The sequence below is a fragment of the Apus apus genome, chromosome 7 (genome assembly GCF_020740795.1).
Source record: "Apus apus isolate bApuApu2 chromosome 7, bApuApu2.pri.cur, whole genome shotgun sequence".
NCBI lineage: Eukaryota > Metazoa > Chordata > Aves > Apodiformes > Apodidae > Apus > Apus apus.
Genome location: NC_067288.1, coordinates 5717218 through 5745099, shown reverse-complemented (window position 1 = coordinate 5745099; position 27882 = coordinate 5717218). Strand labels below are relative to the sequence as shown.

The following is a 27882-nucleotide window of genomic DNA, read 5'->3' as shown; positions in this document are numbered from 1 at the left end:
ACTCATGGACTATTTGCCTTTCTTTGGTCTTATTAGATGTAAGAAATATTCAATTAGAAAGGCAGGCAATGGCCAAACCCTGCAGCACCCTGCAGCCAAGCCAGAAGGTCCTCTTCTCCTGCAAGTCTACCCTGTACTCCAGAGAAAAAGCTCCAAAGCTGGTTATCATGGCCACCTAAAGAAGCCAACTAGATGAGCAAAGCCTTCGTGCTCCAAGATCAGGAGGTTTAGGGGCACACAAGCTCACTCCTTACCCTGCACATTGCTTTTGGGCAAGGTGCTCTCATGGACAGGATGCTTGGATGGACAGTGCTTGCCTCAGTCACCTGCTGTCCCACAGCCAGGAAGACCATGGGGAGAGGCAGCTTTCCCAAGCTCCCCAGCAGAGCAGCCCCATATGGCTGTCCTAGTCATGACCGAGTTATCTGCAATGGCCGTCCCACCACAAGTTTCTGCTGGGCAACTTCCGCACAATGTTCAGAACTCTTCCTCAAGACCCATCTTCCCCCAAGAGAGCCAGCAAGAGAAAGATTTTCAAAAAAAAAAGAGATTCAAGGCTTTGCAGTCCCAGCGTAGAAGACCTGAGCCCCCTCATTTCCCATCCTGCAACCCAGGTTTTCATACTGCTATGACAGCAAAGGCTTCCCAGCCCCTTCAGAGAGCCAGAGAGATGATAACTTCCATTTGTGAGCCACAGCCAGAATAAAATGACCCTTTATTTTTATATCACCCATTATAGGTCATTATTTAGTGCTCCCAGGTGCCCTATATCATCAAAGGCACAGTCCTTAATAAGCAGCCATTGGAGACTGTGCTGCTGCCATCCCACACACAGAAGTAGGAGAGATCCTGAGACCAGCTCCATCCACTGGATCTCATCTCCCTCTAAGCCCTTGTGAGCCCAGGAGAAGGTCATGCCCTATCACTACACAGACATCCCAGTATACACATCCAAACAAGAGGCACAGGATTATTTTCTCCCCAGCTCTGCAACCCGAAATGTAACATGATCTACTCAGCTGGAAATGGAGCTTTTATTGCATCCTGAGTAATTTAAAGCTCCTTTTTATAAAACAAATATTCTTCTCCCCTTCCCCAATTTAACAAGCTCCCAAACGTCTGCTCTCCTGACATATCAAACCTTTCCAGCTTCCCTGACCCCCCCTTCCCATCAGACCCAATGGAAAGCAGCATCTCATAGGGGCTGCTCCAATGCTATCACTGCAGAGAAGTGCCACACTACAGCAATCCCCACATTCACACATTTCACCTCAAGGTGATGATCCCAACCTTAAAACAGCCCCATGGAGACAGCAGGATGAGGCCATCATGCTCCATGGCAATACACCCTGTCCATGGCATATCTCATGGCCCTGCCTTGCTGTGGAAAGCTGCCTTGAGAGCTGAAAGGCCTTGAGACAGCATTTGCAGACTTGGACAAAAAAACACCCCCAAATCACATAATACCAGTTGAGTTCAGGTACTGAACTGTAAAGGCTGTTGGGGGCTTCCTGATGCTCAGGGTAAGGAGGAAAGACGATGCTCAGCAGAGCTGGGAATCTGTAGAGCCCACTTATTTTTAAATGAAAGGTGAGATTTTGAAACATTTGAAATCCATCATGCCTTCAGCAACATAAATACATCAAGGAGTCTGGATACTTTAAGTCCCTTTTCTCAGATCAGTAATAGAAGCATTGCACAGTGCATGCATAGGCAGCTTGCAATTTAAAATGGCCTTCATTCAATAATTATGTCAGCTTTTGTTGTAATAGTAATCAGTAACAGTTAATACAACTTATAGGAAATAACAGATTGCCATTTAACAGTGTTAAGACAACCTACAAAACATGTTTTTGTAATTATACTGATAAGTTTCCAATCAGCAATGAGCAATAATAAAATCTGTCCATAGATCCTTACACAAAATGGAGAGGATTGCAGCAGTTAAAAGCAAAATTTGCAGAGGGTCTTCAGGAGCAGAGCACAGCTCAACTTGAAAGGGAGGATGGTCACTTGCTGCAAAACAGGAGCAGTAAGGACTCGACCTCCATCCTGATGGACTGTCCTCTGCCAATCCTTACACCTCTCAACACTGGGGAGAGCAACCCAGTGACCCATGCAAGCTATTCCCACCCCAGCCACTGACTTCAAAGCACCCTTGTTCTGAGAGCACTTGCTCTAGTGGTACATACAGAATCCAGACAGATTCTCCATAGGGTTGGGAAACTCTCCAGTGTAAGGATGGAGAAAGCTGTCTTATACCAGGACACATTTGCCACAAGTTACTATTTAAATAACATCACTAAAGTACTGAAAATGCCCCCCCGCCCCAGCACTATCTTCAAGCCTAGGGTGAGTTTGGTTGAATATTTGGGGCCCCAAAACAAACTAAACATTTTCCTCAAGGAAGTTATTAATTGCTGTATTTAACAGGCTAAGTGTTACTTATAAGGGCCAACTCTCTCCTTGGCAAGAGCTGAAGTTGCCTCATTTCATCACAGCTTCTTTGACCTACCCCAGCTGCACTCAGACCGCAGCAGATTCTGGACAGGGGCAAAGAAGATGGTTAAAGGGCAGCAAATGCAGAAAGCACCATGCAGCTTGGTAAGCCTGACACATCCCAGCATCTTCCCAAACAAACTCTTTGAGTGTCTTCCTAACATGGCAGACTTGCATGGAGTAGTCAGTAAACAAACAGGGCAGAAACCAGCCAGCATTTACAGTCCAATACCCAGCTGCATCCTGACACAATTGGAGTAATCTGTGAGTAATTAGAAAATATAAACACTCACAAGAGAACTCGGGATCCTATACTCAGCGAGACCTTAATGGGCTTTTCTTCAGCCAGAAAATCCTTATTACAGTGATAAATTATTAGCCTTTTTTTCCCCTAAACCAGCAGGAAGCATTACAATGGAAAAATGACAAAAGGAGAAACATGCCCATTTTTGGCAGCACTGGTAGGGAGGAAGACAGGGGCAAGGGACAAGAGCCAGCTCAGCGTGGCAGGGGGACAAGATGGAGCTTGCCCCAGCCTGGCTCTTCCTAGGTGCAGACTCAACCCAGGGTGCTCATCCCCAGGCAGCCCACGTCACTCACAGACACAGCAGCACGTGCCAGTGTGTGTCTGAGCCTGTAGCCAGCCACGACACAGCTCAAGCAGAGCCCAGCACAGCCATGTGGCTTCTCACTGGCTACCAGAACTGAGCTGGGCTCAGGGGCCCCATGCCCTGCACAAAGGCACCACCCCAGAAACTTGCTGGCTCCTACATCTCTGCAAACTGCAGCCCTCTGCTATGCTCATCTGAAATGAGCCTCAAAAAGCAGACAGAGAGCCCTTAGGAAACCAGATTAACAAAACTGAAGGTGATTCTAGGATAAAAATGGCCCCACTTCGTCATGGGACAGAGACAAAAGGTTGCAGGTAGGTCTCTGAGCTGTCACAGCCTGGACAGATGTGACCAGGAGGTGCTGGAAGCTGTTGATGCCTCCACACACATCCCTGTTTGGGCAAACTGGTGCCCACCTTGGCCTCACCCCACGTTTGTCTAAGATTGCACATGCATGAGATCAATGGAAACTAGGAAGGAGCCACTGTGGTTTGGCTCCCAGAGACATCCAAAGCGTGATCTTCCCTCACCCCAAAGCAAGTCAGGGAAATTCATGTGAATAGCCTTTCTTGTGGGTTTTTCTGGCAGTGGTGTGGCTGGACAGGACCAGGAGTAAGACAACGCAGGGCCATAAAATATGTCAGAGCAGCAGCCACATGATGCGAGTCTTTGCGCTGGGCACTCCAGCCTGACCACAGCCTGAGGCAGCCCAGCACCACTGACCTGCCTCCAGCACACTCCAGGCTTAGGCCTGGGCAGCCCAGCACCATTAACCATCTCCAGCCTGAAGGAAGCCTCAGCATCTTCCAAGGGCTTGCACTTGTGCTGTTTTGGGGGACACCTCGCTGGTTTCAGGTGTAGGCACCAGCCCTCCCACAGAGCCACCCATGGGCCAGGAGCCAGAGTCCACCCAGCAAAGCAGCAGGGATACAAGAAATCCTGTGCAGCTCAGCCAAACACCAGCCAATCCCCCAAACAAGCACTAGATGAGCCAAGCCCACCCTCAGCCCCATTCCTTTCAGCCTGAGCCCATCCTACAAAACCCCTCCCCTGGAGGGCCGAGCCTCTCCCCGGGGTCCGCAATTATCGCTGGTCCCATGTGTTAAGCGACAGAGCATTTAATGTCCCATCTTTAGGGCTTCTCACAAGCAAAGAGAACAAATGAGTGCTGGGGGAGGCATGGTTTGCATCATTTAATCACCATTTCCAATAAAACGGTACAGCAGCTCTGCGGAGGGTAAGACAGCCGAGTTCAGCAGATTTTATCAATAACATGGCAGGATCCCCGCTGCGCAGCTGAGAGAGTTGCCATGGTTATTATGACAGATTTACTATCTCTGTAACTTAATGCACCATAATAAGTATCTGCATAGTTATTATTGTTTTACAATGATAACTATAATTCAACCGCAGCTTTATGACTAAATTTGTAACGTTACTACGATGTTCTGGGAAGAATTGGAAGCAGGATCATTCACATGCTTTCTCAGAATATATAAAGAAAAAGAGATCCTGGTCGGTGTCTTTTTCCTTCCCTTTTGATTGCCTCTTTGAGAAGATTTTTTTGTGGTTTGGTTAGTGTTGGTTTGGGAGAGGGTGCTCTGTCAGAGTCAACACACAGAGGTAGCTGAAAAATGGGATTTTTCCACTGCAGAATTAATCCTGGGAAAAAAAAAATCCCCCCCAGTCTTTCAACATAAAGTCACAAAAAAATTCCCAAGTGTTGCCAGTTGGGAGAGAGATACAAAGTGCTTGCAAGAAGAACAAAAATGGTCAGGTTTTGTTCAAAAAGATAAAAAATGTTTCTGGAAGTGACCTGGTAATCAGTGGAGACAAAGCACCATTAAAAAAAAGTCTCTGGCAGCCTCAGGACAGAGCCAGCCTCATCTCAGCTGCACACCCTCTGCTCCAGCAGCATGGAGAAGGCTCTCCACCACCTTGGAGCTGGCACAGCAAAGCCAAGCACCTTCTCCCAGCTCTGTGGATGCAGCCCCATAACCTGCTCCACTGCATGGCTCAGCCCTGGCCCACTCCAAGCACTTGGCAGCCCCATGGCAAGACAGTCCCTGTGCAACAACTCAGTGAGCCTGATGGACTGCCAAAACACTTGGAATTGCATTTACTGGTGGGTTAGCCTGCTCAAACACAAAGTGCTTTGAGGAATCAAAGCTTCAGACAATGATTTTTTGGCAGTTTCCAGGGCACAGGACCCACATTGGGGTCCCCACACCTGCATCCCCAGCTGCTGAGGGTGGATCAAGTCCCACCTGGGCTGGAGCCACACAAGCAGCTGGTCCCCTGGGGAAAGCAAAGGAGAACCTGAGCCTGAAATGCAACCAGTTTCCAACAGGCTCCTTTGCACCCTCCTCCCAAAGCTCTACCCTGTGTGAGGACTTAGCTCCTTCTTGGGTTTCATAGCAAGTGCAATGCTGCCAATTACCCCACAAGTTTATAGGGAGGTCTGGGGGTTTACATCCCTCTTTCATTCTGCCCATGCAGCCCATTTCCCTCAGGGGCTCTGGGAATGGTTAACACTCCCTGTATGTAAGAGGCACCTACACTACCAAGGGCAAATTAAAGCAGAAAAGGGGCATTTTTCCATCCCCTTCTCATTACCCTCATTACTTTGCATGCTGGACCTTTAACCTTAACTCATCAGATGCATTTCCTGGATGGCCACCTTGTTCCCTCCACCCTGCCTGCAGTAACCCCGGCAGTGTGCTTAGGGCTGTCCCCAGCCACTCCAAGCCATGCCTGCCTACTCAGCCCCCTCCAGCCTTTCCTTTCCCTAGCCTTTGGGTTGGTAACAACATAACCCCTCAGGAAGGTCCCATGGACCCTTGCTCACACCAGCACCATCATGGTTGGTGACTCACATCAGTCACAGGCCATCTTCAAGCCTCTGGGGAAGGATCCTGAGTTTTTCCAAGCAAAGTAAACCAGCCTGCATCACCTGTCTGGGTCCTGTGGTGGGTCCCCAGCTCTCAGCTCCTGCAGACTCCCCAGACCCAGCTCATCTTCCCAGCTTCCTACCACACATCCATCTTTTTAAAGCAGCAGTAACACAGGGCGGACGAGTCACACAACTTCTGTTGACCAGAACCTGGCCCTGCTCAGAGGAGGCTTAGCTCAGTAACCTGTGCTCTGGGACTTGGAGCCTTTTGGGTTCCCAACTCTATTGCTTTCCTGAGTGATTTACAATCTTTTCCCATTTCTCATCCTGATTTGACCAGGGATGGAGGTTTCCAGAGTCCCCCAGTCCTGCCTGATGGGACACCAGAGGGGACAACCCTCACCCCCTAGCATCAAGTGCCCCTCTCAAGGCTCCTCAGACAACAAACTGCTCTTCCTCCACAGGGACTTCAGAAGTGCTCCCTTCTGCATGGGGAGCCCCAGAGCTTTCCTGCATCAGCAGGAGAAGGTGGGAAGACTGGCAGAGGCAGGACTGATGCTCACATTGAGGCTGGGCACTTATGCCCTCCCTCCTAGCAGTGATGTGTGTCAGCCCAAGCTTACATCATGTTCCCCCACCACCTCCTGCTCCCATGGCTGATATACGAGTAGATACAGGAAAATCTACTAATAAAATTACTGGAGGCTGCATGAACTCACAGATCATAAACTCAGAGGGGTTTGCAGCTTGCCTTTCAGGGAGGGGGAAGGGGGAGGGCTCAGAGGCAATTTAGCAGAGGGGACTAATTCACAGCAGCTGTCCCATCACATCTTGCACCCCCTCCCCACACTCAGGAGGATTTAGGGGAACATGGCACCAAAGTCTCACAAACACAGTGCTGGAGCTGGCATCTGTCAGCTTGAGGTCAGACTCGGCATGGCTGAGACACTCGGTCTGCTCCCAGCTGAGGGATCGTGGCCAAGCTGTGCTCTCAGTGACAGGCCTCCTGCCCAGAGCATAAATCATAGATGCTAAAGGCCAAAGCATGAGCAGATCCATTCCATGCTCTGGGGGCTGCAGATGACATGATTCATCTCTTGAGTGAGGGGGTTGCAGGGCAACAGGCAGAGAAGGTCTCCCCAGGGTGGTGAGGACTGTCTCATGGCCCAGCAAGATGGACCTATGTGCCCCAGGACAGCAAGCAGTGGGTGCTACACTGGGGACAAAGCTGAGGATGCTTCTCTCCAGCCTGTCTTTGGAGCCTCCAAGTGAAACCCTTCTGAATGAATTAGGGGTAGTTGGGGCCAATCTTTCATGAGAAGATTCCCAACACATACTCAAAGCCCACTTAAGGATTTCAGTTCTGGGAGCCATCAGCTCCTCCAGAGCAAATACCAGCCTCAGAGGCTCATTTATACCTTCATCCTGTCCACAACCCAACCCCAGCACTGAAGACCTTTGCCCACTGCTTGGTCTGGAACCAACTCCACAGCATCTGCCCTGGCACCAGTAAGATCACTGCACATCATGCCTTGATGATTTAATTGGGCTTCCCACAACATGGCCAAGAGCTTCATGCAAAGGGGAGGAAACAACTATTGCTGGAAAACCTTCCTCCACATCCCATTCCTCTCCAAAACATTGGCTTTGTTTTGGAGGAAACAAACCAAGGAGGAAGGGCCAGCCCCATGGATGGAGCAGGTCTCCATGCATCCAGCTGCTCCAAGACAGGAGCTCAATGGGGAAGAGGAAACTATGCTCTACACCAACATAGCCTAGGACTGTCAAGGCACCATGACCTCCCTCAGTCATCAGCCTTCGGGGGGAACACAATTGTCCCCTCCTATCCCCTAAGCAGCTTCTTGGCCTGGCCCTGGTCAGATTTTCTCTCAAGGCCAAGTGCAGTTTTTGCTCTTTTCTGTCAAAAAGCTTCTTGGCACCTGGCTGTTGCCCCAGTGGCTCCAGCTGCCATGACTCACAGACTCTGCCTTAACCTCAAGGCTCTTGCTTGTCTCTGCTGACTCAGAGGCAGCAACAAACAACAGCCCCAGCACCTTTCAAGTGGTTTGGAGATTGAGCCAAGGCACCAAAGTGAAGGGAATGAGGCACCATGCTTACTGAAGCATCCAACCAGCTTCCAGCCTTGTGCTCACCAGGCTCAGCTCTGGGACACTGTCCACTCCCCTGGCTGCGTCACCACTGCTGGCACAGAGTACAATCACCAGGCAGTAATGGGGTGCAGGCACATCACCCCATACACTAATGCAGCCTGCTGTCCCCTTCAACACACCCCCACTTCACATACCTGCATCCTTCAGGCACCATCGGCCCACCCCCTGCCATGGGGTGTCCCTTCTGTGTCCTTCCTGGCTGGTGGAGATGGCTTTCAAAGGAGAGCATCTCTAAACACAGTATTCTCCTCCAGAAGGGCAAAGCCCACAAGGTGACACTGGAAATCACCCATACAGTCCCTAAACAGGGAGTTCCCCTCCTTGGGGAAACCAGCGTAGCTCTTCTTTCCTCTACCCCTCTCCAGCTCCCACCCCTGCTGTACCTAAAGGAGGGTGAGTCCTACTCCCTCTTCTTTTATACCATCTCTCAGGTGGCTCCATCAGCCTCTCCCCAGTGCCTGGCCCAGGGACCACCCTGCTGCCAACCACACCTGCTTCGCAGGGAGCTTGCTCCCCAGCTGAACTTGATTTTCTAGTGAAGCCCTAGGGGGAAGGGCCTGCCATGCTGCCCATGGGCTGTGGTCCCAAAAAAAACTATAGGTGCAAAGGAGCGGGAGGACAGGGCTAGCTCTGAACCAGAAGTAGTGCTTGCACAGACAGACAGCCTTTCCCCCCTCCCCAGATAGGATCCATAAAGCTCTGAGACACATTGCCCAAGCCCCCACTACCTCTGCTCACAGATGCCCATTGGAAGGGGAGCCGTGCTACCTCCTGGCTCCGGACAGTGGCAAAGTCAGTGAAGAGACATCTGTTCCCCATCCAGTGAGCAGTGTCTTCCTGATCTGCCTCTTAAAAATTACAAGGCAATTTGGAGTTTCTATTTTGTACTTTTGATTTGCCCAAACACCTGAAACATGAGCTCTCAATCTAGGATCAAAGGCTCTCTCTGGAGCAACACAGACAGCTATATCCACCGCCGTATTTATGCATGATTAGGAACGCCTGCATTGGAGAGGGGATTTGGCATGGGTGCCTGTGCTGCAAAGCCTGGAACTCCCATCTTCTCCAGAGAGGGAGAAGGGAGGGAGCCAGGGGGTGATGTCCTGGCAGGTCAGGGTTAGCACCAGCCCCTTCCACACCAGGCAATGATGGAGCAATGACTTGCAGAGAGGGTGGCTCCCCTGTGTCACTTGTCCTCTGTCACTCCTGCCCAAGTCCTGTGCCAGCCTGTAGAACTGAGACCTCTCAGCCAGGTGGGATCTCTCATCCTTGCTTTGCTCTTTCTCTGGGGGCAGCTGGGTGGGTGGACACACAGGATGCAATCCTGGGTACAAAGGGATGTTGAGATGTGGATGCAATTCTAGTGCTGTGGGATGGAAGGCACTGGGGATGTTGCCAGGCCATGTAAAGGGTTAACGGCAATTAACAAAAGTGAGCTGCAGGGAAGGGGTCTTCCCAAGCTCTTTTGGTCCAACTTGTCCTATTTTGAAAAATCCCAGGCCCTGGACCCCCATGGGTTGGGACTGTGCATCATGTACACTGGAAGTGGTTCAGGCTTGTGAACTGATGTGGCCAAACCCCTGCTCCTGTAAATGAGCCTGGACGTGTTGCTGTCAATAACCAGTGTTAACAGCAGAGGATCTTCCTCAATTACCAATATCACTGGGGTAAGGTACAGACCTGGTCCTTGGAGGGTCCCTGGCTTCAGATCTGTGGGTTTCTGCTTCTCACCACCATAAACTGCTTCAAAAGAGCAGGATGGGATTTATAGAGTAAGGGAATAGTAGGCAGAGCAAATTTTGGGAAAGCCAGCAGTAACATCAAGAAGATGTAGAGAAGTCTGCCCAGACACAGGTAGCGAGCCAGAAAACATCCACACGTGTCAGACAGAGGAGTGCCTTCCTCTTCCTCTCTTCTCCTTTCAAATCAATTCAAAACATAGGGAAATGCAATAAAATGCCAGATGCCTCTGCCTTATGGGCATAATCATTTTTAGAGAACATGTAATGAATCAGCTTACATCAAAGTTACCTTGGCCTAAGGCTAAGATACTACTAACTCTACCCTAAAAAGGTGAAAGCCTCCCTCTGGAATCCAGACTGTTTGTAACGACTGTACAGTCAACTTCTGTTGTGCCGAGGTCTAAATCAGTGGTAACGAAGGTCACATTAGGTGGGTAATGCGTGACAGGGCCATCCTAGAGCTGTTCCTTCAAAAATCAGCCACCCCAGGAGGATCTCCTCCTTGCTGCCATGGGAGAGAGCAGCAAGTCACCCTGTTTTCCCTAAATGTCAATCCCAGGATGGGCAGGGACAGCAAGGTCTCCATTAAGTCTTTTTTAAGCAAGTCAAGCTGATGGAGATGAGTTGCACCTTCCCATCGTACCTCATCTCCATTTATAATCAATAAACTTTCATTAAATCAGCTTGGAAGTACACATGATGCAGCCCCAGCAAGTCCTTTACTGGGAAATTTGTTTGGGTTTTTTTTGCCACAGCTTCTTCACACATTGAAGGCCCTTCAGAGAAGTGCTGGGAAAAGGCACCAAGAGCTCTGCAAATCACAGCATGCTCATGCCCTGCCAGTTCACAGGCATTTTGCACTGGAAATGAGCTGGGAAGAAATTTTGCCACAGATATTTTCAGTAAATTATAAAGTCTTGGAAAAAGCAGATTTCAATTCTATTGAGAAGTTGCTGTTTTTACAGATGTTTTAAATATTTTTTTAAGATTTTTTTATTATTATTTTGAAACTGAAGGAGGGCCTGAAACCAAAGACTGGGCCAAGAAAAAAACCTCAAGATACATTCTGCTTTGAAAACACCTAAGCAAGACATTTCCTTTTTTCCTCTCTTCCTCAATTCAGCAATCTGGGGAATGGAGATGAATTCACAGAAATTCACCTCGTCTGAATCTGCTTTTTTTGCCTGGAAAAAGTTTTGACCGAGAAATGCCTTTCATGCCCCATTGAGCCTAAGTCCTTTGAAGGCCCTAGAGTGAACGGGTCCTCCACCTCCAGCATCCCAGTGTGGTTTCCCTGTAAATTGTCCGAAACCAGAGATTTCCTGAAGGTCAGAGATTTTATAAAACCTGCAGGGTACCAGCTTATCACATGCTGGGGCAATGGCTGCACCCATGCACACTGTTCCTGGGGCAAGTAACTGAGAACGCAACCTCCACCACAGCCCATCTCAGCCCTGGGCAGCTCACTGGCTGTACGCTGCACCCCCAGGTTCTCGATGCAGTTTCTCACACATGGATTTAGGTTTTCAGGACCCAGTAAAACTTCAGAGGTGCCAGGGTGAACCTGCCAGCTCCTGAACATCCCGCAGTGCCGCGGCACCTCCCGCGCTCGCCGCCTGCTCAGCACGTGGCACACGTGCTCACAAAAGGAAGCCTTTACAATCTGCCACTGGAAACTGCGCCGTGTTATTCAGTGGGGTAGCTGCTTTCCTTCAACGGGCCATAAAAATCCCATTTGGAAATGCAATTGCCTTGCTCCCCTCCTGCATCACCCTGCTATTTAAAGAGGGCGCGTCCGACACATTAAAACACATGCACACATGCAAAAAGGACCAGGATCTGCTGAACCTTAAAGCAATTATTATTCTTTGCAACCCGTATGCTGTCCAACACTAACATTATTCTAAGATGCAGGTAACATGTGACACATTTTCTTTTGCTCTCCAAAGTCCAACACCCTTCCCTTCTTCTATCCCTCCTTCCCAAATATCAATCATCAGCAAAGACAAGGCAAATGAACTTTTAATCAATAACAGCTACTGTTTCTTGTACTGGGACTGTTTATGATTTAAAAGGGGAAAAAAAAATTAAATCAATCCTGATGTGAACGTTTTCCCACTTGGAAAAACAGCCCAATCCTATATCAAAAGGTTGGGGGTTTTATATGTTTTTAAAAGGTTTAAAAGCTAAATTAATTTAAAATTGTTTTTACATATCTTGCCTATAGACAGAACCACATCATATGATGAGGAAGGGTGGTCCATGGTTTATTAATGTTCCCAGTAAGTACTTTAGCACCAGTCTGTCTGCTTTATACACATTGAATACCACTGCCATCTAAAAATCAAGACTACTCTAACCACAGTGTGTCTGTCCAGGCACTCTAGCTGGCAGCCTGTCTCCTTTCTGTCCAGACCAGGTACAACAGACCACTTCTGGTATGTCTGCAGTCAAATTCCACTGTCTTCATACCAGCAGGCAGAGTCCGGGGAGCACCTGAGTCTAAAGGATGTTTTTGTCAAGAAAGCACCATGAAAGGGTCCAGTCCTCCTGGCTGGGGAGCACCCAGCCAGGATAATGCTGAATAAATGTCCTAAACAAACAAAAATATAAGCAGGAGCTTGTCCCAGGATCAAGGGAGTCTATAAAGGCTCCCACAGGGGATGATGAAACTGAACTGATAGTTAATTTTCGTCTCTGTGTATCACAGCATTTGGAGCAACGTGTTGGCTCCAATCCAGATTTATCTGAACACAAGACACAAATCAAAATAGTATAAGAAATGGCATCCACTGAGATTATATGAACCCAGCTGGGTGCATTTTTGACCCTTGTAGCAATAGATTGTCCTACCAGCCAGCTCCTCCAACCTATTTGTGCATCTGTCTTCCAAAGTGATGCCCTCTGTTGCTCCACCTTCTCTGGTACAGGCACTTCTGGAAGTACCATTGCTTCTTGTCTCTAAGTGCTGAGATAACCTGTGGCCTACTGCAATTTGCTGTTTCTCCCTAGTCTCTTCACATGTGTGATGCATCAGCATGACTGGCCTCCCCAGGCTCAGGTTTGGGACAGCTTCAGCAGTGTGATGGGGAAGTCCAGCCATGACCAGGTCCTTGCAGGACAAGCCAGGAGCTCCAGACAGAGCCATGCAAAGCAAGCAGAGGAATGCCACATGTGGATGTGCTTGTAACAGAGCTACTGATGTTCACTGATGGCAGAAGAAGGGCAGGCTTTGGCCTCGCAAGGATGACTTGTGGGGAGAGGAGGATCCCCAGATGGCCGAGGGGAAGCAGCTCAGACACACATTCCTCACAGAGCCTCTGAGTCACTGGCCAGGGATGACCCAGATGGACAAAGCAGGATGTGAGCAGGCTGGCCTGGGACATGTGGGCAGTCCTGCTGGTGCCTGCACGGCACAACTCACAGCTCACCATGAGCAGATAGTGATGCCCAGACACAGATCCCAGCAGGGAGAATGATTTGGTCCCTCCAGCTCCCTACAGATATAAACCACATCTCCTCCACCTTTATGAAGTGTATCCCCTCTACTACCACCCTTATATGGTATTTTGCCCCCACCCTCCCTTCTTGACATGCCGGGGGACAGGCTGCATAGTTTGCATGGGAACACAGAGGCACACAGGGTTGTGGCCAAGCTTGAAGCCCCCTCTTGTCCCAGCTGCCCGTAGGCTCTGTAAATCAGCCCCAGGAAGGGAGGAAGGTCCTTCGCTCAGTTCATGCCAGAAGGACAGTCAGGAGTGAAGACAGAAAGGTGAATTCTGACATTTCCCTTGATGTCATGGGATCGGTGGCTGAACCAGAGATGGGACCTTGCACTTCTTCATTTCTCACTTATTCTACAAGGCCTCCAATCCCTGGTCAACATACCACTTTCTTCTGTCCTCCAGGGCTCTTGTACCATCACCCCCATGATGAGTGCAAACACCTTCCAGTTGCACACTGAGGTGAGTACTCATTGAGTACCTACTCTTTCCTTCCACTGGCAAGGAGACATCAGGCAGCTTTTTAGGACTGGAGCAGAAAAGAAGAGAATAGAAGTTTCTCCACTTACAATTTTGCCAGACTTTAGCTGGGCTCCAATTTTCCATGCTGGGTTTCTGCCCTGGGCTGTGTTTTGTTTTGTATTTTTCCAAAAATTCCATGACTCCATTTCCACCAGGCCTTTGAACAAGGTTTAGGGAGGTCTTTTCTTTATTTATTTTTTCTTTTGCCCGTATTAAAACATTATTACAAGCATTTTACTGAGAAGCAGCACTGCATCCAGGCTTGGCAAGAAGTGTCCCTTGAGTGAGAAGACAGGCCTTTCTCCATCCCTGTGACAGTGCCCCAAGTCGGTCAGATCACGAGCCTCTGAAATAGCAGAGGCTGGTTGGAGTTTGGCACATGAATGAAGCACAAAGTCCATCTGTGCTGAGCGCTCTCCATCTTCTAATGGGCCTCAGTCAATGGTTTCACAACAACACATCAGCCAACTGCCTAAACACAGGGTATGGCTTAAATATAGTCCTTGCCTTGAAGAGCAATCAGCGCTGAGAGAAAGGAGCATCTTACGCAAATAAACAAAGGTCCCGCAGAGCTGAAGTATCCGGACCAAGGTCAAAGGAGGGAATTCATGATAGGGGAAATTGTTGAACCTAAAAGAACACACTAGTTTTTAGATATGGATTTTGTCTGCTGGGAAGTACTAATTCAAGTGGACTGGACCCCTCTGTGGCTTTGAGTTGAATCCAGCAGCTCCTAAATCCAAACAGTCACAAGAGGAGAATAGAGGAGGAGATGGGGAAGTGAGGAAGGCCAAACCAAAACACTTAGTTTGGGGCAGATCGATTAACCTGAAACCCATTTTTGTTCACTTCACTGGGAAGATGGATGTGTTCTGCTGACTTGGCAAGACCTTCTCTTCTTCAGGGTTTTGGCTCCGTCAGTAAAAAAAAAAACAAACACCATGGTTATTCCGGCAGCTGCGTCTGAGACATGATCTAGGTAGCCTTCATGCTCACAGAAACTGTGGGACCCTGTGGGAACATCAGCCAGGTCTTGCTCTCATGGGAGCTCTCTGAGGCCATGGGGGTCAGACCCCAAGCAGATTGAGAGCCCTGTGTTGGCTACTGGAGCCTGATGATGTGGATCAAAGAGGGGAAAAAAGGCAAAATCAGCAGCAGCAGAAAAAACAATCCAAAAATATCCAGCTTAGGACTCCAAGAAAATCAAATAAGAAAAAATGTGCCTGCTGGAGCAAGGGTGGTAGTGGAGACTTTAAAAAAGCCCAGCTCAGCGAGACCTCTTCAAAGAGGCTTAGTGGTAAACAGAGGGGCTTTGGCACACCTCTGTGATTGCCAGCAGCAAAGCCTGGGCACCTGGGGAGAAGTTCCTGCTCAGCAGAGAGCAACCAGGTCCTGAGAAGGGACAGCATCCTCTGGCAACTGCCCATTCCTAAGGGGTGAGCTTCAGTCTGGATGGTTCTAGCTGCAGTTGTTCACAGAAGAAATCCTGCTGAAGTCCATGTTTGACAGTTGATGTGCAGATAGGAAAATTCCTCTGCTCTGCTTGAGAGATTGTGAAGTGACCAGAGAGTAGGAAAAGCCAATGGGTAAAACAGCTGCAGCCTTACAGCATGCAGGGATGGGGTCATGTCTTGCCTTTACAGAAGATTAAATTTAAGACCTGTCAACCTCAACAGTGTTTAGGTCACTTTTCTTCCTCTACATTGACAGGGAACAAATTTGAAGCCCTGAGGTGTCATTTTTGCACATCATGCTTTGAGTTGTTCCCTTCCTTTAGCATGATAGACCTGTTCCCTTCCTGAGGATGATCGTTTTTCAGCCAAACATGTGGTTGTTCACATTCCTGAGTTATGGAGCTCACAGCTCACCAAGGGAAAGGGAATTTGGTTTTGTGTCCTGCTGACCCTACAAATGTGCCACAGAGAGGCACAGAGAAGCTGTGGCTGTGCCACTGGTCCCCACAAATGACACCACTCTGGGCCAGGCCATTCCCCAAGGAAAGCGAGTCACCCCTGAGACACGGTGCTGGGTTAGTTACCTAACTTCTGTGATTCTGCCTACCCAGCTTTCCATTTGCATTTGCTTCTCAATGTGTGCAGATGTGTCCAGCCATGCGTGGAGTGGTGTTTCCACATCAAACTGCTGAAAGCTCCCAGGCACTCTGTAAACCCTGAGTTATTTCCTAGTCTGACCTCTTCCGTGCCCTGCAGGGGCAGTAATTCCCCTTTCTAAACCATGGACCTGTGGTCTGTGTCCCACCACCTAGTCAAGATACTGCAAACTACCCTTACAATGAATTAGGAATGAAAGTTCGTATATACGCTTGGCAATATTAGAAATTTCTAAAGGAGGCCTTTAACGCTCAAGAAAAAGATTTGGACTCCAAAACACTTAGTAGATTGAAAATAACATAACTGGAATAATTGGCCTCTCAGCTTCCATGAGCATTCTTCCAAGCATTTCAGCCTGTACTTCTGGGTGCAAGCATTTGATTGTAATACTGCTGTTGTGGAAACTTGGCTGAAGGGGATAGACAGAATGTCACACACACTGAAATGGGGATGATCATTATCATGACTTGAAAGAATAAACGAGTATGACAGGGAACAGCTGGTTTTGAACTCTGGGGCAGCTCTGGGAAGGAGACACAGTAGTTGCTATCACATGCACCTTTGCTCTGGCTGAGACATCTCATTGCTCCAGAGCCTGAGAGTCTGCAGGGAGCTACATTGCTCTGAGGATCTGAACCAACTTGCTGTGGTGCCAGGTGGTCGGAGCTTCAAGCTACAGAAGACCCTGCATGCAGCTGGGTTAAGACACATAGTCTTGAGGCTAGTCCTCCTGGCCAAGGGACCCAAGATGTGTCTAGATGAGGTTATCCCAGAATGCTTCTCAAATCTTAGATCTGGAGGCATGCTTTGGCTGCATCCCAACTCCAGATTGGGTATGTACCAGCAACCCCAGAGCCTCAGTTTGCAGACAGAGGAGGCCAGATGGGAATGCTGGCACGTCACAATAGTTCCCTACCATGAAAGGGCTGAGACAAAGACACAAGGACTGGTTAGCATAGCCAGAGCTCAAGTAACCTGTCTGGCCATGTAGAGCTCTAGCCCTCTCCTTACTGTCTGCCCACTTCTCCAGCAATGATCAGTCCCTCTTATTAATCAGATCCCTGCAAGGTCCCATAAGACATCCCACTAGACAACATCTCCACATTTCCAACTGACTTGATTATAGAGACATACATCCAATTCCAACTGCACTGGTTTTGTATAGGGGCAGGTTTTTTCTTTTTTCTTTTTTTTTAAATTGGGATGCCATGCAGATGGAAGCCAAGCACCATGCAAAAACCTAAGCAGATGATGCCACCTTATTAATTAAGGTCATTATCCCATGAAAACTGCAAAAAGACATTATTTTCTGCAAACCACAGCTGACTGATGTTAATTACACGACATACTGTGAGTCCATATGGACTGTGTTCCATAAACATTTTTCTTATGATCAGTCTTTCTGTATCCACGTCCTGCCAAACACTGCTTGTTTTCACGGGCCATCTTATTTACCACTTTATTAGTCTGGTGTTAGATTTTTTCCCCCAGTCCTCTGGAACTTCCCCAGCGTTCCCAGATTTGTTTAAAAATCGACACTAATGGTTCAGATTGCCCTTGGGCCAATTTGTTTATCCTCTGATGCAAGTTATCTGATCCTGCTGAATGTCTTTCTTTAATCACTGCTGTTTAACATTCGGCTTCGTCACTGGTAAAATACAAAGTGTTTCATTATCTCTGTGAAGTATGAATGTGTCATCCTACTTCTTTCCAAAGAGAAAACTAAATTTTGAACAAGTAACTTTGTCTCTTCTACACACAGGCTGAGTTTTTTCCCATTATTGTCTGGGATCTCATTATAGGATTTGTTTCTTCCTGATACATTTAAACAACTTCTTATTATCATTAACCCTAGTCACCAGAGATCTTTCACTCCTGCCTTTAGTTTCTCTTCCCAGGTGTCTGTATGTTGTTGCTGATTTCTACCCACTGCTATCTGATTTTTTTATTTATCATCAACATCAGCCAGTGACGTGTACACATTGGTGCACATATATATGCCCATAATGCTATTTGTCCAAGTGTGTGTATATATATGCTAAACTTACAATACCACTGCTTCCACCTTCTCTCTCAGCTGGGCTTGCTTATGTAAAACAGTGATCAAGCTTCCAGAACAGCATTGACATTACAGCATCCCACGAAACTGCCTTAAATACTAAATTATCATCCATTCAATTTTGTCTAAATAATTCCTTCTCCTCCTTGATTTTATTCTTAATTATTTTCAGCATGGCAAACGTTTTCTGTGCTTTTAAAAACCCAGTCCCCCATCACATATAAATAGCACTGGTCAGAGCTTTTCTGTGTTTGCACATAGTGTCATGCTGGCTGGCAGGGAGACAGCCTGCCAATAGGTTATGGAGTCCCATCATAAGACTGGACAGTTGCATACCTAAAAGGCAGAGGAAGCTGGTTTGGGGTTATTTGGAAGGGGGAGATGTATCCCTCCTCTGCTCCCAGGCTCAATAAAAGGGTGAAAAGCCACTGGGGACCAAAGATAGCTTTCATCAATTGAGATGTTTTATTTTGTGTTGCCTTTTTTTTTTTTTTCTTAAACATCCTTTGTTTTCTAACAATAAATCACACCCTGAGGCAAAAAAAAGCCTTTAAAAGGTCTGGGCATGGAGTCTGCTTCCCTTCCCTGGCTGGCAAGGCAGGCCACCAGCTGACAGCAGTCATCAATCTGCAACTCAGCGATCAATCCATCTTCATCTGTCAGCACGGGGACCGGCGCGGGAGGACCCCGGCTGTGCCATCCCCTGACAGCTCTGGCAGTGCCAGGGGGTTCACCAGTGCCAGACCCAATCTCCCTCAGTGCCCTGGCCCCTAGAGCAGGCTCCCACTGTCTCAGGCACTGTCCCCTTGTCCTCCTCAGCATGTTCTGCAGCTGGCAGGCTGAGAGCACAGCAGCTGAGCCAAGTTGCCCTCAAGAGTCCCTTCCCGTGAGCCATATGAGAGTGGACACCCCACCTCCTGCCCTTCTGAAAACCAGCAACACTAAAGAAGGCAATAGCATCTCTTCCAAACAGAGGGCACAGCTAACAGCCTACTCATGGGTAAACACTCCCCTGAGGTTTCAGAAATCCCAGGCCATTCTTTTTTTTTTTTTTTTTTTTCCTTCAGTGGCTCTTTCTTCCTTCTGTTCTTTACTGCCCAGGCTTCTAGGTTTGCTTTTTAACATTTGTGCTGTTAACAAACTGTTGTCAGCAGTTTATGGTGGCGCCCATGTCTTCTGTTTACCCTCTCATTACTGTTTCCCAAAGATGCTTCATTAAAGCCTTCTTAACTGCTCTACCTTGTTTGTTGTTCAGAATATTGATTGCTCTCCCGGGGAGATGGAGGTGGTCCAGCTCATATGCTCCCTGAGAAAGCAGACCCATGAACTAAATCACCTCCATTTTACCTCCTCTTTACACCTTCTGCCCCTTGGTAGTCTCCCTCCCCTGTCTGCATTTGCTTCCAAGATGCAAGGAGGGATCTTGCTGCCAATCGTCTGAACTTTCCTCTCCTTCAATTCCCTCCTGAGATCCCTCAAGTTCTAGCTGATCTGAGAAGTATTTTATGAGGCAATTTTGTTCATGCCAAATGTGTCATAACCAATGGATGCTTGCCTACAGTCATCAGAGCCCCATTCAGCCTCTTGGTGATGTGTGTTGTGCTGGAGCCAAGGAGACCGCACACAGGCCCGTCGTCTTTCTGTCCCCTCTTGTGCATCTGGCTGGGAAGATTTGTGTTTGCCTGCATAGGTTTGCTCTGTTGGTCAATACTCACTGTCATACTCCCTTTGAATCTGTGGGAATTGTGCTCAAGCAGGGCCGTCAAAGACTGTATCTTTCTGATGCTGGTTCAGGGTCAAGACCTGCTGCCTAAGAGCCACACTTTGGTACCTCGTGTCTTCTCCACCAGCACAGGCTGCACCTTGCCCTCTGCCAGCAGGTTTCCATGCTGCAAGGAGAACATGGTGCTTTCTCCCTGCATTGGGGTCCCTGATTGGCCCCATTCCTAGAAAAATGTCCTCAAAGCTTTGGGGCACATTTCCCTGCTCCTCCACACTGCTGACGACATCTACCAGACACAGCAGACAGACCTATCATTTGAGATGGGTGATCTCACATCTTGCTGCAGTGAGACTGTAAATACAGTGTTTACACCTTGAGGCCCTGTGGGGCTAAGCTGGAGAGACTTACTTGCCCAGAGCAGATGGCCAACCTGGCCATCCCTGCTTCATGGCACACTCTCTGCCCATCTCCTTCACTGGCCAGGACAAGGCACAGCCTGTGGGTGGCATTGGTTGTTTTGGGAGTCAAACACTGTAGCTGCTGCCCTTTCACTGGGTTTTGTGTCTCTGCAGGTCCCTAACACAACTATGAGGCTGGTATCCTCCCTAACAAGATAGGGTCATGCCATGTGGGATGGGCACAGACCTTCATTCCCATGGCTGGTGACCACCTGCTTGCCCCACCACAGACCAGTGACCTGGCACCAGTATGGAAGGATGCATGTCCTGGCATGTCATGGGTGACCAAGAGCAGATGCTGCTCCCAGGCAGGATTATGGCACAGGGCCCACACTCTCTGATGCTACTGATGACCGAGATCTGCCCTTGCAATCCTCAAGGCTTTTCCTCCTCACTGGAGCAGGAAGAGGGTCTCCCAGAAGAGGCCTGGCAAAGAGGTTTTCCCCTTCTCAGAGGCCAGAGAGAACAATGAGGCTGCAGTGAGGTTTTCTCCAGTGTCAAAAAAGCACCTGGCCAGGCTAGATTTGTCAGAGACACGGATGGTGGAGAAGAGGCAGCACAGGGATGTGAAGAGGTGGGGGTTTCTCAAGGAATGGGAAAAACCTCCAGCCTGGAAACCCTTTTGTTCTTCCTGGTGCAGTTTGGGGCAGGCAGCAGGGTGGGAGAGAAGGAGCGGTAGGGTCTTGACACAGAGCCGCCTGGAGCTGATGTCCCAGCCTCCTTTAAAATGTCCTCGAGCACTTGGATTTGCCTCAGATTAAGTCCAGTTGCCCAGGCTGGCGCGTACCCATACATGGGCTAAATGAGAACCACCCGTAACACCTCCTGTCCACCCTCCTCCTCTCCTGTGCAGGTTCATTAAGGCCTTCCCCAGCGAAAACAGGCTGTGTTTCGGGGGAACGCTGAAGCGTTTGATATTTTCCACTCTGCGTGTCAAGGGCATTTACAGTCGGCGTCAGGCTGTTCCGTCAGTCTGAGGGAAGCACTTTGAAGTGTTTGTGGTAGAGGCCACATGTGCAGTCAAGATGTGCTGCTGCGCTGGGCTCCCCAGCCTCTCGCTCCCTTTGCATTCCCAGCACCATGTGACAATCAACAACATGGCTTAACCCTTTCGCACCGCTGGCTCGTCCGGCCTGGAGATGGGTCCTTGTCCCCTCATATGTCTTGGTGCCTGTGCCCTGGAAGCCTGTGGCCACTCTGCTTTTGTTTCAGAGAAGTGGCAGCATGGGACGAAGCTGGAGGGCTCGAAGCTTCTTGTCCAAGCAGAGGATCTGATGCTAATCCCCACACATGCTGCCAGAGGTCCTGCTTTGATGAAGAAAGCAGCATCACTTGCCACACGTAACTGTGGAGCCAGGTCCCACCCGCACCCGTCCTGCAGCAGGACACAAGAAGCTGCATGGAAGGAGTCCCAGTGGCTGTGACACACCAGACATCTCTTCAATGACATTACTGCCCATCCCATGATGGATGGCATGCGAGGGCTGTGCAGCCACTGCCTGGGGACCTCTGGGCACAGGGTGAACAGCTGCAGCTGCTTTGTCTCAGAGGCACTGGTGCAAGCCTGGCAGTGTTTTGAGGAGCTCTCCACAGGAGCAGTGGTCAGGGATGAATCTCATTTCTTTGTGTAGGTTTTGCACAGTTGTTGTGTAGCACTTTGCAATAGCTACAGGCTGTAGGTTATTTTCACGTGCCCAGAGAGTGCCCTGGAGAGGAGTTTCCTTTGAAATTAAACATGGGGAGCAGTAAGCACAGCTGCTCTTTGAGGGAAGGAGCGTAGCAGCCTCCCACCAATACGTGTCTTTTCGGATCCCTATAAAGACTGCCAGGACAGTGAAAAAAATCAAGACACATGGTGTCACCAAGTGATGCTTCCCTGGTGCCCAAGAGGCACCTTCTCCCCTGGCTCTCCACAGCCCCATCAGGTAGAAGAACAGTGGGCTTCTCCAGAGAGCCTCCAGCCAGGCTTCAGTCCTTGTGGGTGAATCTTGTATCTTCTGTTGGGAGTTCCTGGCTGATTACTGGCAGCTGGGCTCAGGTCACACCTTCGGAAGTCCCATAAGATAGAAACTCAAACTTCACTGCCCTGCAAGCCTGTCTCTGCTGGGGACTGAGCTGCAGCCTCCATGGGGTAGTTTTAATTCTGAGCAGATTCTGAATCTGATCCACACAGCCGGGACCCACTGCCGTGATAAAAAGGACATGGAAGGCAACAGGGGAGGAAAAAGCACAGTGGAAAAGGCAGAGGCCTTTCTGTGCAAGCTCAGAGCTCAGCAGTTATGAGCTAAGTGGACAGGGATGTGAGCTGCGGAGAGGCAGCTCCCACCCTTTGCTGCTGCCTCCAGCACAGCAGTGGTTTTTGGGGGCCAACATGGTGCTGCCCTGTTCACTTGACCCCGCACCCCTGGAGCAGGGAGCAGAGCTGAGGCTGCAGGCGTGTTCCCTGTGATGCTGCCTGTCTGCTGTGTCAGCACGGATCCAGCACAGGAACGCTGCTCCAGCAGCTGCAGAGTTAACGCATGGCACGAAAAAGTAATCTTCCTTTTCAATTCTTGCCTTACAGAGGGTGGAGGCCCAGGGGAAGGGTGTCATTGTACTGGCTCTCACTTGGCAGCGAAAAGAAGTCTTCTGGGCCACAGCTTCCTAGAAAAGCTGAAGCCAAGGCATTATCCAGTGTAACTGGCTTCTCCTCCTTCCATGAAAGCCCCCTTCCTGCAATTATTTCGAGTTCTGGAAACCCTTGCCTTCTACCCTGATTTCCCAGTCCCCGGCAAAGCATCTGACTCAAACCGCATCTATCTCTCTTGCCACCACTGTTCTCCTTATTGAGAGGACTGCCCGTCACCCAGGGAGAACTGGCTTTGTAGTCATCAAGAGCGTTGATCAGACAGCCCCATCCTTGTCTGAGTGTGTTTTCCTGTTCTTTTGTGCTGAGCTGGCACTGGGAGGAGACGTGGTCTGAAGTTACAGTCTGCTCTGATTCATCAGACTACTTCAAAATGCCAAATCCTCTAAATCTCAAAGGTCAGAATTAGACACGTGACTCTTGGTGCTGCCCATGGAGCACCACCTGTACAACCTGATAGCAGTAGGCCACATCCACAACTCTTCAGCCATACAAACATCACCTGCTTGGCCCAAGCTCAACATCAGCCTGGTGGTGAGAAGGGGATGTGGGATGGCTACATCAGGTGGGAACGACTGTCCAAAGACACAGGGAGGCATCCCCTTCTGGGCTGCCCTCCTGACAGCAACTCCAGAGTGGTCTGGGAGCAGATGTACAAGCTCAAGGAGCAGTTCCCTGCTCAGGGCAGCTCTTGGGGCCAGAAGCCAGCGGTTCACTGACCTTAATCCTGCCCTGGGGTCTACACTGCTTTCCAACTGCTTGCATTTGTGCAAGCCTGATGAACCAAACCCAACAAAAGGCAGAGACACCTTGTGAGCAGAAGTCGGTCATATCTGCGAGAAGATTAGGATTTTCAGTTTGAGGGATCTTTCTGATTAGGCTTAATTTGTTTCTGCTGGAATTGATACCTGGGGTAGAAATCAGTTTCTTCAGAGTTCTGCTTTTTATTCCCCTGTTCTCCAAAGGCCCTTCTGCTCTGCTGTCAAACCCATGGCACCACAGGCAGGCAGATTTCCTTCCACCTTGCAAACCCTAGTGAGACAGATTTCATAAGACCTGAACGTGCCACAGACCCCAGCTGTCCAACACCCACCCTCAGATTCACCCCCGTCAGCACGCCAAGCCAAGCTTCAATGCCAAGGGTAAGTGAGACAATTCCAGTCAGGGTCGTGGTTGGGAGATGAAGACAGCTCCCCCTTTCTGTGCTCATGACACAGTGTACCTACCCACTTACAGCCCAAAAGGCGCTTAAAGCTGCAGTCTGACCTGGTCACCAGCACAACAAGGGCAACATTTCACCCTTGTATAAACCCTTTACCCAGAGGATCACAAAGTGCTTTGCAAATGTTTGCTTATTAATCCTCACCATGGTACTGGGAGGAAATAAGAGACACAAGGGAATCATCTCATTTGCTATGGAGCAGGGGCACTTTCTGGGGTGAAACAGAGGTATTTAACAGATGAGAAAAGTGCTGCTCAACATAATGCACCAGCCAGAAAAGAAATGAAAAGAATTAAAATCACAGTGAATGAGGAGAAGCTTAGGCAGGAATAGTGATTAATCACACTGAAACTTGGCTAAGACAACAGCAAGAGGTGCCATGTGATTTTTATCAGGCTCTGTTAGTGCTCTGTTTGTACACTGATGTGACAGGTAACACAGCATCTCAGGAGGATAGGTTGGGATGGCAGGACCAGTACTCAGCTTGGGAGGGAAAGGGCTGGGCAAAACTTCCACAAGCAACAGCATGATTTGGGTAATTGGACATTACCCACTGCTGCCCAATAGGCCTCAGGCAGATGCCCTCAGGCAGCATCTCTACTGATTCACTGGCTGTGCAGTTCCTGCTCCTTGTGACTGCACAGACATGTGGCTCTCAGCTCATAATGCACTACAGAGTTGTTACCTACTGTTTGGTCACACACAGACCTACCCTTTGTACCAAAGTGCTTTTTGCCATTCCCACTGCTGAATTTGTCTTGTTTCAGGCAGGCAAGACAAAGGCATGCCTGGTCTTTACCTGAAGCTTTATTGTCTCGAGTAATCTTTGCACTTTGGACTGCCTACCTCTCTTGAAACCTACCTTCCTTTAAAAAGGTTCTCATGCCCTCTAGTAAGCTGCACTTGCAGCTAATTTCCACATCATCAAAGGCAGGCACAGCTACATAATCCTCACTACTGATAAATCTCAAAGTAGTTTACAAGTAACTCAGAAACTGTGCTCTTCAAAGTGGGATTATCTGAAAAGCAACTCTACATGGTTGCAAAATGCACACTGCCTTGTCCTCCAAACAGAAACATCCCAGATTACAATAGTGGCAAGGAAGGAAAGGTCAGTTAGTTTTCACTCCAAGATTTCATGAGAAATGGATTTGCCAATCCTTCCATTCTAACAACCCATTTCAGGGTAGATAGTACAAGACTGAAGGATAACAACAGGGGCTGGGCACAGTGTGTAAATACACATTGTTACAGAAATGCTACTAAATCAGCTCTTGATGATGGCAGGAGGTGGAAGATGTGACTGTATAACTTGAATAAAGCAAGAGACCCCAGTCTTTTCTAGAAATTATCAGTGCCTACTCTGCCAGCCCTGTGCCTCCATCCAGGCCACATACCACTCTGAGGTGGCTTTTGTATCCTCATTGCAATGCAGTATTGTATCCTGCTAGGGTTTATTATTCTTTTACAGACTGAAGGGCTTCAGCCTAATCTTTCAACAAACAAAAGGAATCTTTCAATGCTGTTGTAATTGGCTCCAAAAATAGCACCCTCAGAGTCACATTTCTGAAACTTCTCAAGTCCAAGGATTAAACCTTTTTTTTAAAAAAAAAATAATCAAAAGACCAACTTGTATATTTTTTCATGTATCAAATCAAATAAACAAAAGACTAAAATTTGAAAGTTAATCTATAGTAGCTTTTATATTCTCTCATTTTGTTTGAGTGCTTGCTTCTGTGCTGTTGGAGGGGAGGAGAGAGTTTACTATTGTTTCATGAGCCACCACTGCATGTTTTATAGACCACCAAAGGCTCATGGATCACAGTCTGAGAAACACTGTTTGGAGATAAATAGGCTCGTTGCAGGAGGCCCTTTGGACTCTGTTTTATGGCTCAAGCTGCAGCAGACTGCCACATTTTGGCTTTAAATCTTTTACGTTGCCCACCGAAGGGCACTGGTTGTCTCTCTTGGGAACCAGGTGCCCTGCCCTGCTCAGTTCATCCCATCCTGTCCTTGCAATTACTGTGCGTTCAGTTTCCACTCCTGTATCCATGCCATCCTCCATGTACTCCACCCAGATCAGCTCCATGGCAAAGCACTGTTGCCCAAGGGATGCAGAATAATGCCAGCTTGTTCTGCATCTTAAAAAGGACAGTATGTGCCCACGTGGAGAGGGTGAGTTGTCTCCTCTGCTCCTCTGTTATCGTAAGTGGCTTTTACCTCCAGGAAAACTGTCAATGGTGAAGTTCTCTCTACGACCCCCACAGCTCTATCCAAATTTTGCAAGCAGACACCTTGGCACCTTCAGTTGCCTTTGGATTCTGTTAGTGTTGGCTGTCTGAGACTGATAGCTCCCCTCTTCTTTTTCCTTGTTTCATTAACTGTCACACTGGGGGTTTTGATCTTCCCTGGAACCAAGCCCTGCCAAAAGATTTACTCTAGTGCAGTGCTCCATTTCATATAATTGCTGGAGAAAGCTTTGCAGTTGGTAATGACCAAGGTAAGGAAACACACTGATGCACTCAGGATATAGTGTTCACATATTGTACTTTCATAAAGGTATAGCAATGGAAACATTCCCTATTTTGATTGTCCCAAAGCCACAGGAAAAAGGGAATTAAGGGAATTGATATGTCTGGGAAAGATGCCAGCTCTGATTTACTCACATTTTTACCCTGATCTGAAATACCTTTGTCAGAGATGGAAAACTTTTATAGAAGACATGAACCAAATCAGGCCCTGCAAGTGCTGGTATCCAGCTAAGAGCTATCTCAGCTGGCACAGACTGAGGAACATTAAAAAAAAGGGAATGGGGCATCACATAGGCAACAGCAGCTCTTAAGAAATTTCTTCTCTTCCTACAGAGGGTTTGGACATTCCAGCACTACCACGGCTAATACCCACATTTGCAGTCTTCCTTCTGACCACAAAGTGCCTAAGGTACCAGAACACCAGTGAGTTAGGATGTAGGGCTTGGCTTGGCTCCTGGAAAGAGGATGTGCTTTATCATCAAATCCCAGCATGATTTGGTATGGAGAGACACAGAGCGGTCAAGCCGGAGTGGGGAGCCCAAAACAGGGTTGCCTTTGGAAGCAGTATAAAAAGAAAATATCCCTGCTAATATAACCTTGCCTTCTAGTTTAACCTCCCTGTTCCCTCCGAGAGTGCAAACATGCCTGCACATACTTTAGGGCACAGCAACTCACTTAGGAAGACTCAGATGTAGCCTAAGTCCAATTAAAGCAAAAGGGAATGAAAGTCCCAAATTATTTCAATGTGTCAGAGTGAGGAGTTTGCAAATCCACTGGTTATTGCAAAGTTGTTCTGGGAAAAAGAATTTCTGTATAGATTCCATCCCACTTTGCTGAGCTCCATGGGAGTTTTGACATTGGCTTCAACAGGAAGTCTAAAGATATAAGCAAGCTTTAGCCATGCATTAAATATTCAGGCTTCAGGCCAAATACATTTGCTCTTATGCCCCAATGCTGCAATGAATTATCTACAGAAAGATCTCTGCCCTATAGTGGTGTCCACTGAACTTGCACCAGGTCGAACTGCAAGATCCCATTTGACTGCCCAGAAACCCTAAGAACATATATCTGCATTAATTTTGCTGAGATTAACATGAGTTCAATCAAGTGCAGACTTGGATGAAAATATCTCATTACATATCAAGCTTCTTTTTTAGCTCACTAAAACAGAAATAGCACTGCAGAGCTTGTTTGTGCTTCCTGATCTTTGG

General features: G+C 48.4%; 1 protein-coding gene across 16 annotated transcripts in view; it reads right to left on the bottom strand.

Moving 5' to 3' along the window:
- The window catches only part of GORAB (golgin, RAB6 interacting), a 105466-nt gene that overhangs the window by 31748 nt on the left and 45836 nt on the right, over positions 1-27882 (bottom strand). The gene's annotated exons all lie outside the window — the stretch shown is intronic.